This window comes from Tyto alba, unplaced genomic scaffold (assembly GCF_018691265.1).
Source record: "Tyto alba isolate M040663 unplaced genomic scaffold, T.alba_DEE_v4.0 Super-Scaffold_16, whole genome shotgun sequence".
Lineage (NCBI taxonomy): Eukaryota > Metazoa > Chordata > Aves > Strigiformes > Tytonidae > Tyto > Tyto alba.
Window position 1 is genome coordinate 20,823,517 of NW_024881278.1, and position 12,861 is coordinate 20,836,377.

The 12,861-nt window shown below is 41.6% G+C and overlaps 1 protein-coding gene across 6 annotated transcripts in view; it reads right to left on the minus strand.

The window, feature by feature from the left end:
• TRERF1 (transcriptional regulating factor 1) overlaps nucleotides 1–12,861 on the minus strand; it is a 105,345-nt gene that overhangs the window by 27,901 nt on the left and 64,583 nt on the right. For all 6 annotated transcript variants that reach the window (XM_042789740.1, XM_032989135.2, XM_032989133.2 and 3 more), the window contains one exon: nucleotides 3,513–3,610. The gene's annotated coding sequence lies outside the window, so the exon portion shown is untranslated. The remainder of the gene's footprint in view (nucleotides 1–3,512; nucleotides 3,611–12,861) is intronic.

Genomic DNA, 12,861 nt, shown 5'->3' on the forward strand with positions numbered 1-12,861 from the left:
ACACTTAACTCAAGGCATGGCTGCTTACAGAAACGTGTCATTGCTATGTGTTCTCCCAACACTGCAGACACATTTTAATTGTGCATCACTGCCCTTCAGTCGCACAGGCTGACACATGGCCTTCTCAAGGGGCTGTATTTTTGGTATTAGAATATAGACTTAATTTTTAACTGGGGATAGGATGAAATAAAAAAACAGAAGTCCTCTGTTCCCTTCCTTCCTTTCAATTCAATTCCTCCCCACCAAGAGCTTCAAGAGAAACAAATCAGGATTTATCTTACTCCATTTTTAGCCCTTTTTATGAGAATGTTTTTATTGGAGTGTTTTGTTATTCAGAACTGTGACATCTTCTGCTAAACTATTCCTAAATCAAGACAGCCATCATTCACATAATCTTGCTGATTTCCTTTAGGACAGGCACAGGAATGTACAGCAGTTCCTTCCCCGCTAGCCTCCGTTCTGCTAACACTGATGCTAGCAGCAGCCCCTGCCACATGGGCAGAACGTAACTCAGCTTTTAAGCAACAGCACAGACAGGCATGATTTTCAGCTGGGCACTACCAACGTACAACCACCACTGAGAAGCCACTGAGAAGAGCGGCTTTAAAAACCAAGAGCGCGCTACCTCAGAATGGACGCACCTGCATCACTCAAACCCAGCTCTCGGGAGTGGAGCTGGCACTACCTCTACATCTTCAGATGTGATGACTGCACTAATGCTGAATGGCTGAAAAAGCACAGAATTGGGAGAGGAAGAGTGGCATATATCAGAGATCCCCATGCTCCTGCAGGCTGTTTAGATATCAGGTTTGCCTCTAACTCTTCATGTAGCCACAATTCAAGGCCCCGCTCCAGTTTTTCGGCACAGGAAATTAGCATGTGAAAAAAAGCAACACAGCACTGAAACTGAATGAATAATTTCTAACGCCAAGCAAGGTGGCTGCGTGAACTTAGCAGAGAGAGAAGGGGAAAGAGAGGCAAGAAGATAACTCAAAGATCTATTTTTCTTTTTTTAATTATCTATAGGGACCCTACAGATATCTGATATAGCACTAAAGAGGCAGAGACTGAAAACAAGGATGAAAAGATAACAGGATCATGGCTATTTTGGTTAGAACAGACACCAAAATAGCAACATGGATTTCAAGGACCAACATGAATTTTATATAGAATATTTTATGTCTCAAAGACAAATGCTTATAGGACTGAAAAACCTTTTCATCCCAGTCCTGGATATAACTGTTCATATGTTTTCTACTGCACTTCAATTCTGGCTTTCTCTGAGTGGCAGAGATCTCAAATCCATGCCCGTATCTGCATACAAACCCCATGGTTGGCATTGCTAGGCAGAACCAGCAACAAAAACCCACTTCAGTATATGAGAACATAAGGAAATAAAATAACTGCAAAAGTGAAAAGAGGATGGAAAGGAAGCAAAATATTCAGTACACTGACTTTATAGCAAGCATAGTAAAAAAGCTATACACTCTTAAAACGGAAGCGGAAAACCAGATTAACTGCTTTTTAATATCAATGCTGGTAATTCTTCAACAGTTGCACAAATCCTTCAAAAATTATCATTCCCTTTGCAGCTGAGCTCCTTCTGCAGTGCAGTTGGAAAGGCTGCCGAGTCTCATGTGGCTGCTCATTTAAACTGTTCCCATTTCCACTCTTAAGAGAGACCAGAATGTCCTAATTCAGTTTAATAAGGAACACATTGGACTTGGGGGAGGGGAGAGTAATGATGGCACTGGGAGGGGAACCGAGCAATTTCTCTACTTCAATTAAGTTTTTGTTGGTTTTGTTTTGTTTTTTTTTTAAAAAAGCAACAAAAAAACCCCAACAGTAAAACCAACAGTTGATCATCTCAGGAAAGTCTCTAGAAAAGGGGGAGGAGAAAGGAAGACAAACAAGCAGAAACATTTTCCTCTCCTTTTGATCTAAGTAGAAAATGCATTCTGAGGCACTGGTAATTTAATGAAAACTTTTTTTCCCAAAACTAACAGAATTCTGGTTATTCAAGAAGAGGAGGCTGATTTCTAAATAAAGCCATTAACTCAATTTAGTTTAAGGGAGATACAGTTCCATGAGTCCCAAAGAAATGAAGAAGGCTGCTTCACCAAATCTGATTATCTTTGCTGTCAGTGAATTGGCGTTACAGTTTCGAGGTACTTTGAAGGGTTCAGAGAACTGCAACTGAAGCAGGTATCACATTACTTCATAGAAATGGCAAATACAAAATGCTGTGATCTCCTCACAATACTGACTTAAAATAAAAATAAAATACAAACCTTGACGAAGGCCAGTGCTTATTCCATGACTAAGACTAAAAAGCATACAGGAGACAGCATTAATTAAAGGGGCTGATCACCTGTGATAAACACAGTGATTTTTTTTTTTAATATTCTCCAATACATTACTGCATATTTGATCCAGGCTGAAACCATCTATGAAACTTGATTTGAAATCTATTCAACCAGTCCGGGTTTACTGACTGATTACATGAAATAAATTGTAGTACCTTCTGCTCAGTCCTGCATCAAGGGCAATACTCTCAAATGCTTCCTGGAAAATAAACATGTCCTATTATCAAAATTGCCCTCAATTTCATATTTTAGTTTACTTCTATTACTGAACTGAGTGACTTGTTTTTTCTCAGCAAGATCCTAGTTCTGCAGACATGACAAGACCCTAGCACAAAGATCTTAGGACAGAGAGGTTAGACTTTGCACATTTATTGTATGTGATGTTACAACCTCTGGTCACTGCTGTTGATTTTGGGGAGGAGGGAAAATTTTTATGCCTTTCCACTCAAACATCAATCCCTCGGCTATTGTTGTGACTACAGCCATGATAAGCATAAAATTTTAGTATAAGGTGAGCATCCTTATAACGCACTTAACCAGTTTCTTCCTGACCTCTACAGTGTTTACGCTCTGAAGCTTGTAATGTGATTGCCTTTTTCTGTAACTGTAAATGCTGTGAAACAGTCAGAGAACATATGCTAGGATTTGCAAAAACAGGCAAGAAGGAAACATCCTGAGACAGATAAACAATTAAAAAAAACCAGGCAGAAGTAGTAGTATGTGGAAAATAGCATATGGTTAAGCTTTCAGTAGGGAGGGAACAGTTATTTTGAGCCCAATGTCTCCCCCCCAAAGGAGACAGTCTTCAGAAATGCAGCTGCAGGACCCTGTGAAAAGTCAATCCCTCTAAAATACATCATATTGGTGCGTAGCAGTGGAGCCAAGTAAAATCCAATGGCTATGCAGAACTGACCAACACAGCTACTTTTTTTTTTTTTTTTTTTTTTAAATTAAGGTAATACTGTGCTACTTAAAATAATGTTTTACAGGACACAAAGCCAATATACAACTAGTCATATTTGAGAAGTCCATCAATAAAGCCACAGAGACTCAGAAGCCCAGATTTTGGAACACAGTCAGAAAGCATTGAGCCTCACTGAGCAAGTCAGCCTTACAGAAAGTGGACATATGATGCTGCAACATTACCTGACTTCTGAAGGTTCGTGAGACTTCTGTATCTTGCTGTGCTGTCTTTGCCATAACATTTCATGCTGCTTTCATTCTGTGATCTCAAAGTGATGTATCTAAACATAAAGCAAGAGAATGGAAATCAGTTTTTTCCCCCACTGTGATTATCTTCTATAAGATCATCAGCTTGCCCCAAACCATGAGCAGACCTGCAAGAATGAGTTTCCTATTGTAACACAAGCAAATACTAACTTCTATTCAAAATAGTATCTCCAGGATACTATGTTCTTCAAGTCACTGTTTCAGGGGACATCTATCAGCACTGTAACTCCTTTAAAGAACAACCAAGAACCTCTTTCCCGTATCAACAGCGAGAAACTGCTTCATTGTCAAATTTCTGGGATTGATAAATCCACGGTCCTTCAAATATGAGTATGCGTCTCATATGAATACGACTGAAATACAAGTAAATTAATCTTTTCTTCTTACTCAGCTTGGCGTCTACTGCAAAATGAGGAATGGGTTATGTTGATGCAATAAATAAAACAAGATTGTGTCTCTACTGCAGAGACTGTAAAGATTTCACAGCATCTTATGCTGCTTTGATAGAACCCATAGGCAGGTGGGATGCTCTCACGGAGAGATTTGCTGGCCCAGAGCTTGTAACCTACATGACAAGCATCACACAAACAAGAGAAGGTATAGCAATCAGGAAGGGAGGGATTAATGAAAGTCAAAGATGCGGGAGATACAATCAGGTTGTCACCCAGTGCATAAGAGATATCTAGACACGGCATCTTAAATTATTTAAATGAAAACAACACATTTGTTTTTGTAGGTGATGCTGCCAAACAGCTTTTAGGCAAGGCCCTGAACACCCGAGGGCATTAAGAAGAGCTTTCTGATGTCGTTGCGATGCTGCTCTCCATAATCTTTTGAGAAGTCCTGTAGATCAGGCAACATCTCAGAAGACTGGAAGTAGGCTAATGTCACCTCCAACTACAAGAAGGGCTTCAAGGATGATTCAGGAAATTATATGCCCATCACTCTTACTTCAGTCCCTGGGAAAGTTATGGAACAAATATTCCTGGGGGCTGTCACAAGTCAAATGAAGCACGTGATGAGGAAAAGCCAGCATGGATTCACCAAGGGCAAATTGTGCTTGACAAACCTGATCGCCTTCGATGACAAAGTAACCAGCTCAGTTGATGTGTGGTGAGCAGTGGACATTGTCTACCTGGATTTCTCCAAGGCTTTCACCACAGTTCCCCACAGTCTCCTCCTAGAGAAACCGATGCGTTACAGTCTAGACAAGTGGTCTATGTGGTGCGTGGGGAACTGGCTGCCAGACCGCACCCAGAGGGTGGTGGGAAGTAGCTCCTTTTCAAACTGGCAACCTGTCACAAAAGTGGGGTCCCCCAGGGATCGATATTGGGCCCAATGCTGTTTAATATCTTTGTAAGTGATCTGGATGACAGGATCAAGTGTAGCCTGATGAAATTTGCCAGTGATACCAAACTGAGTGGGGAAGTTGGCACTTCAGAAGGGAGAACCACTCCACAGGAAGACCTGAAAGGGCTGGAAGAGTGGGCTAACAAGAACCTTACAAAGTTACAAGGATCAGCGTAAAGCCTTGCACCTGGGAAAACATAATCCAGAAGTGCAGCACAGATTGGGATCTACCTGGCTGGGGAGCAGCTCTGTGGAAAGGGACCTGGGGGACAAGCAGCTCAACATGAGTGAACAATGCGCTGCTGCGGCAGAGAAAGCCAACAGGATGCTGGGCTGCATCACCAAGGGCATCACCAGCAGAGATAAAGAAGTCATTATTCCACTCTTCTCAGTGCTTGTCAGGCCACACCTGGAATACTGGGTTCAGTTTTGGTCCCCACTGTACAAAAAAGATGTGGACAGGCTGGAGAGGGTCCAGAGGAGGGCCACAAAGATGATCGATGGACTGGGAAAGCTGCCATGTGAGGAAAGGCTGAGAGAACTGGGTTTGTTCAGTGTTGAAAAGACAAGGCTTAGGGGAGACCTTATCACCATGTTCCAGTATTTAAAGGGTGGCTACAAAGAAGATGGAAACTCCCTTTTTACAAAGAGTCGCATGGAAAAGACGAGGGGTAACGGGTACAAATTACTCCTGGGGAGATTCCAACTGGACACAAAGAGAATTTTTCACAATGAGAACAACCAGCCACCGATATACTCTCCCCAGGGAAGTGGTGGATTCCCCAACACTGGACACTTAAGATTCAGCTGGAGAGGGTGCTGGGCCACCTTGTCTGGACCATGTTTTTGCCAAGAAAGGTTGGACCAGATGATCATTGAAGCCCCTTCCAACCTGGCATTCTGTAATTCTATGAAACAAGCCTGGAAGCTTCAAGTGCAATTCACAGCTCACTGATGTCAATGTGAAGCTCTTCATTCACACTGAGCCCTAACAGGTTTTAGAAAGTCATTCCAGGCTTAAGAAGAAACTGTATAAAACGACCACTTGTGGGAGAAGTGACCTCTATCAGCATTTTCCTTCTCTCACCTTCACACTGGATTCACTTGTTTAAATTATTCTTTAAAACCCTCTGATAATAGGTCCCAAGCACTGTGACGCTACTATGTACAGAAAGAAGCTGTCCCCCAAGTCCTGCAGTTCCTTGCACAGAACAAGCCCATGACCAAGGTGGGGGAGATGAGCCCATGCAGCTCCCTTGTCCTGCTGAATGCCAGCCTCTGCTTCCCCCTTCACCTTCCCCCAAGCCCACAGGAAACAAACAGGTCCACAGCACAATCCAGACACCAACCCACTCCACCAAAACGTGTGCCATGGGAGACAGTGGAGCTCCTTACACAACCTGACCTGCCCAAAATGTCTTTGACAGAATGCCTCAGATGATGGTAAATGCTGGTAGCATTGCACAAGGACACATCGATTTTCTTAGATCCATGTGAGTTTTTGCTTACAATATTATTGTGTTGCATCCCAGTAACTATAACCAGTGCATGTCAATGTCTTGCTACAAATGTCCCTGAAAACAAACTATTTGTTACCTGCTTATATCCTAGTTCTGACAGCCTTTCTCAGCAAATCCCATGAATTTGCCTCATTGAAATAAGACAGGTTTTAATAAACCCACATGTACTTAATGTTTTATTTAACTTGTTTTTTTATACAGGTATTTAACACCCTTCGGTCTGTAACAGGCATATTAGATCTTCTAGATGACTGACAGGTGAATACCATTGCATTGTAACAGGAAATATTCAGAGGCACAGGGAAAACCTGAGGTTAACACCACTGAAGCCAAAAGAGAAAACATTTGTGTCTTTTTTTCCTCAGTTTAACACAGCTGTTTAGAACCTGCCAAGATGTTTAAATTTCATTTTAAAATAACTGCTGTATCATGAGCAGTAACTAAAGCCATAGTATATAGTTTTGCTTTCTTTTTCATTTATCCATCTGCTCTGGAACAACGAGTGCTGGTATTAAACCCATAAACGTCAAAATATTCTGCAGACAACCCATCCCTGGTAGCTTCCTACAGAGGCCAGGCTGATGGACACTGGGAAAAGCACCGACAGGAATGACCAGGAAAACCCTTTTCCTGTTTTTCTTATTTGTTTTGGCTGCTTTTCCCACTATACCAGCTTCATCATCAGAGCTACAATACCACCCACTCCTATCACATACATAATATGATAGTTAAAGAATAAAACTTGAGGCATTTTAGAGCCAGAGGTAGTGAACTGATGGCTGATAAATATTGAAAACAGTCCCAATGTAATTAACACAGGACCAAACACTGCAAAAGTACGTAATATTCACAAATGAGGTTTTAATTCCTTTCATTAGATTTTAATCAGCATCTCATTTTTTGAGGTTTAGATTAAAAAGCAATCTAGCTTCATATTCTTTTGCCATATTCTTCAGTTTTGCTCCCAGTCCCGCCCCTAGATTTTGCATATAACTGAAGCACAGTAAGGAGAAGCTGAGAAGTGAAGCCTACAGCAACGTTTACAAATTAAGAGCTAAGTCAGAGATCAGCTATCCCATACACACAGTATAAATTTTCGTTCTTCTTTCCATTAGGATTGATGACACTGCTGGAAAATAAGGAGCACATAATACCTTTTATGGGAACGTAAAGCACAGACGAATTAGCAGAGAGAGAATGCAGCTAAATCAATTTCTCATCTCAAGATAGTAATGGAGGCAATTTCTTGAACTTTACTATGCTTGTAACGTATTGATCAGCAAAGCTTCAGACAAAGTTAAACTAGGTATTTTTCCAGGGATAAAATGGATGGCAGTAAAACTCTAGGCAACACACCAAAGAACAGGGATTTTCTCCAGCCACATTACAGTTCAGAAACTCGAAGTTTCCACCTACCTGCAAGTTACTGCAACACGAGAGGAAGATTTACAGATGCAGGTCGAATTAGTCCTGCAGGAGCCTTCACAGAGCAAATTTAAGGAGAAGCAGAAAGACACAGTGCTGCTCTAGGAGCAGTGGCACAACCACCAGTACTGGTTACACAACCTATGGCACACGGCTACGGCAGCAGCTTTGGGGCAGCATTTTTGTTGCAACACTTCAGCTCCCCTTGGCTGCAGGTCGCCATAAAGAACCATTTGCCAGAGATCTTTCAGCCTTTGCTGTGACTACATCATGCTCTAAGATGCTGATCCCCCTTCCCAAACTTCTGCTACTATTCTGAGGCCTAACGGCAGGTTAGGACATGGAGAACCTTTGTCTGGTCGGTGAAGATGCTCCACTCAATCACCATGAAGAGCAGTGACAACACGGAAGGCCATGCACATGCTCCATGGGCTGGTCAAGTGTGCCTAGCACAGACCACATGCTTCCAAGGACAACACTTCAGCTGCACAGCAGATTTTAGATATTAAAAGAATGATACAGATCAAAGATGAGGATACACATATCCTCTATTGAAATAAAGTAAAATGTTGGACATGTATTCTTCTAGAATAGCTATATTCACTTTAATGGGATGGACTTTTTTTATCATGTGACATTAAGAATTTACTGAAGTGCTAAAACTGGGAACTCAGACTTGCTATAGATCATCATCAGAGCATCTACAATGTGATTTTGAGAGAATATTGAAAAAAAAAAAAAAGGTCATTTGAGATTTCTCTTCCCCTGCCCAGTGGCCACCTGTCTACCTAACCATACACAAACACCAGTTTATAACCTTCCCATGAAGTGAATAAACCTCATCTACTTTAAATCAATGAAAAACAAGAGTTTTCTCCACTGTATTTGTCATTATTTCTGTCATAACAAAGGTGACTAAGAGCATCCTGTTATCTAAATTGGTTGGTCATGATTAAGCAGATCTGAATTATTTTTTGAGCAGAAAAGGGGAAAGTAATACACCTTAAGATATGAAACATAAGAACAACAACAGAGTACATGTATTAAACACGAAATACCAACAAAGACTGTAAAATCAACTGGCAAAACCAGCAACAAAAAAAGTCGACAGGACCAGAACTATCATCATGTACCATTACCTTGGTTCACTTAACTACCTCAGAGCACAGGCTCACTCCACATGCTGGAAGTCCTCTTTTAACCATCAATTTCATGATTTTGTTGCCCTTCCCTGGTCCACGCTCAGCTTTCTGGTTGCATCTTCCTAGAAAAACTCTAGGAATTCAAATGGTCTTCTAAGTACAGGATTCCTCGTGCACGCAAAATTATTTTCATGTGCTCATTTCTACATTTTTAAATGTTTGCATGACATTTATTTCCAGACAAAATCTCTTTGACAAAATGGCACATCTTACAGATGAGATGCTATGGCACAGATAGATTATGAATTCTAAAATCTATTAGTTTTCCACATGTAGGGTTCAAATGCTTCAGATAACAGATACGGTACAATGCTAGATTATGTTTAAAGCAGTGTTGACTCAAGCTACTGGTCAGATGCCTACCATTCACACAAAGCAAACGGGTGCTCACACTAGAAGATACCACCACAGGCATAACTGGTGACTAGCAGAAGATGCCTGCCTTGAGCAACTGCACCAAGCAGCTGCTCTGTGGCACTGGCAAGAACATAATCCAGTTCCCTCAGGCAGGGCTCAGGTTGTCCCATCCAGGATAAAATACTCCTTCTTGCAATTCCTTCCATCTTTCATTACAGAACTTCAAACAACTGCAGCAAATATGTTGGGGGTCCAACATAGCCTCCCTCTAAAGGAGTTTAATTTATCTTCACAGCAAATCCATCATAATGAACCAAGCTGGACAGAAGTTTTGGGGAGGGGGAGACATGGAACATAAATGCAGTTTACAGTTTTTTCATGAAGTGCATTTATGTAAAACAAGGCTAAAATGAAGTTATAAAAGCATATTTTCATTCTGACTTATAATCTGAAAGAGGTTGGCTTAATATCTTATCTATGTAGTGTCATTTAAAAAGGATATTCCATTACATGCTGTTGTCTAAAAGCGGGAATGGTTCTTCAGTCAGTCTAATACAGCCTCCACGCAGACCAGTCAAATTGAATAAAGTAAAATTATGGCAGTGACAGGCTGTCACCCACTGGGGGAAGGCATGCCAGCAGGACACTCATCTAAGTTGGAGAGGTATTTGCCAACAGCAGAACCTCAGATTCTCTTTGACAATCCTGTCCCCATCCCCACCTTGTAAACAAGCGTGTTTGAGTAAGCAGAGGTTTGTCTGCTCATTCCTACAACTCCTCTGCTCATCTGCTTCTTTCTTTCTTCTTCTGTCCTTAAGCCAGTCCCTTCTCCAAAACTGACTCCCTTTCCAAGATGCATTTTCTTCTCCTCTGTCATGCCAGGCATCATTCCTCTGGTACTGAGCCAGTCTCTTCTCCTCTGCCTCTACTTAGCTCTCTCCCCTCAGGTCCATGACCTATACCTCCTGCCACACAACCATTTCTTGTCCTCCCCTTACCGAATTCGGGTAGCATGCCAGCTGGCAGTACAAATTTGACAGCCTCAGGGCTGCCAGAGAAACCACCACCTTCCCCTTCACAGCTCTCACACTCATTTCATGTTCATCTCCCAGGAAGGACCCTGCACACTCACTCCCTATCTCCTTCCTGACATTCATAATTTTTGCAGGTCTCTCCGTGTCAAGTACTTTCCAGACCAAGGACTCCTGGTAGCTCTTTGTCACCCCATGCTTTGGATTTTTCTTCTTTACAACAATTTGTGGACCGGACGAAATGAGAAGGAAGACAATGAGGACCAGAGCTGCACAGGGTATTGAAGACAGGGAAGCGCCACGCATTTACACAGTGGCACATTTATGCTTTCTGTTTTGTTTTCTGTTCCTTCACTAGTGAGTACTGACACTTGTTTTACTGATCATTACACTGCCATTTTTACAGGATGACCACAAAGTCTTCTTCCAGAGCAGTAACACTGGTGCAGCACTCAACAGGGCATATGCCCCAGAGCAGTAACACTGGTGCAGCACTCAACAGGGCATATGCCCCATTGTGACCCTCCTCCTCCTCCCACAGACATTACTTTCATTTATCTACAAGCAATTTTCCTCTAGCATTTTATCATCCAATCATGCAGTACAAGGAATTCTCCTGCAACACATTTCAGCCAGTCCTTCTTTTCCTTATTCTTAATACCCTAAGCCTACACTCTTGTAAAATTCCAGTTCCTTACTTTAAACTATGAGGTGACTGAAACCATTCAGACAAAATCATCACCAAAAGTGACATCAATAAACAGTCCTGCTTCCTTGAAAACACCCTCAAACTATTCTTTCCCATCGCAAATTTACTGGGAAACAGCCACTCTCCTAAATGACATTCCCCAATCACTCAAAAAAAAAAAAATTCTTCAAGCAGGCACTCCCCTTAACCAACTTTAGCCCCAGCTGCTCTAGTCTGGCAGAGCTGAGAATACTCCACAGTAAGATATTCTGTCAAGAGCCTGACAACCTAAATGCCTGGACCTCTCATGCCATGCTAGTCTGCCATCCTTGCCCCGAGAAGATGGAGCAGGAGCTCCACAGCTCAGGAAACAGCACTGCCAGGCCAAAAAAAAACACAACCCGAAACAAATAAGCAGAAAAGCCTAAAGTCTAACAGCTACTGCTTGGCTCCACATCTTCCATGCAGAAGGTAGGAGGGAAAAAAAGAAGGAATAAAAAAAGAAAAAAAAAAAAAAACAAAAAAAAAAAACCAAAACAAAACCACAAAAAACATCCCGGCCCTCTGCAGACAGACTCCTATGCAGTGCCAAGAGTATTTTTGAAAGACACAAGATGTATAATAACTCTTCAACTGAATATTCATTTCTGAATTGAAGGGAAACATCTTAAGGGCGAGTGGGCGTAAGGAACGATTCCTTCTCAGCACCACCACGCTATTTATTAAAGGCTGTGAATACCCACAAGAATTCAGCTTTGGCCTTCACACTGTACACTAACAAGCTTCGTTTACTGACATTCACAGAGCATATGGAGCTCTGCTTCAAATGATCCCTTTGAAAGGGACAATTAAATCAGACAACTGGAGATTGAACGACCAACAGAGCTAATTAAATTCTTAAGTCCTGTTTGCATATTTATCCAAATCTTTCTCACCATTCTTGCTGAGAAGGGGAATGGGTTGGCTTGGGAGGTTAAGGAACAAAAGTATGCCTTTTTTTCCCCCCTCCCCTCCATAGTTACAGATCTGCTTGGAACAAAACTTGAGACATGAAATCAATGCAGGCAGTGGTGGAATTCATCTTACTGTGACAGAAATATTCCATTTTCCCTAGCTTATATTTTAAATTGCTTTCTGGTATACCAGGTTATTATTTTTTTAGCCCCTTTGGTTCCTTACATAATTAAATGCCATGCCATTCAGCTTTTACAATTACTTTTACCATTTTCAGAGGAACATTGGCACTCAGCAGCTTTCTCAACTTTGTGAAGAATTTATTCCCCACAAGTATTAGCTCCACTGGGTATTTTCTTCATTACATTAAAAGCTCTTATCCATCCCTATAGAAATCTTTTCCCTTGTACAAAATCTTCTGTAGAGCAGGTGGTATTTGCCAATCCTTAGTTTCTTTTCCTAGTATTCCAGGTAACCTGAAGTAGTACAGGAAAGGGGAAAGAATGATGCTTTTTAATACCATGGTACCTTCAGCTGGCAGGCAAGGGAGAGTGGCTAAGCACAACTTAGGGACACATTTCTGTAACAAATCTGGATTTTGCATTTAATACTTGCAAAAATAACATCAATGCTCCTGAAAGGTCTCCTAGCTAAGCTATGAACATTTTGCCCAATTACTCCACAGGTACAGATACACAGCCTCTGAAGCTCTGAAAACTGGCTTCTACTATTTCTCTT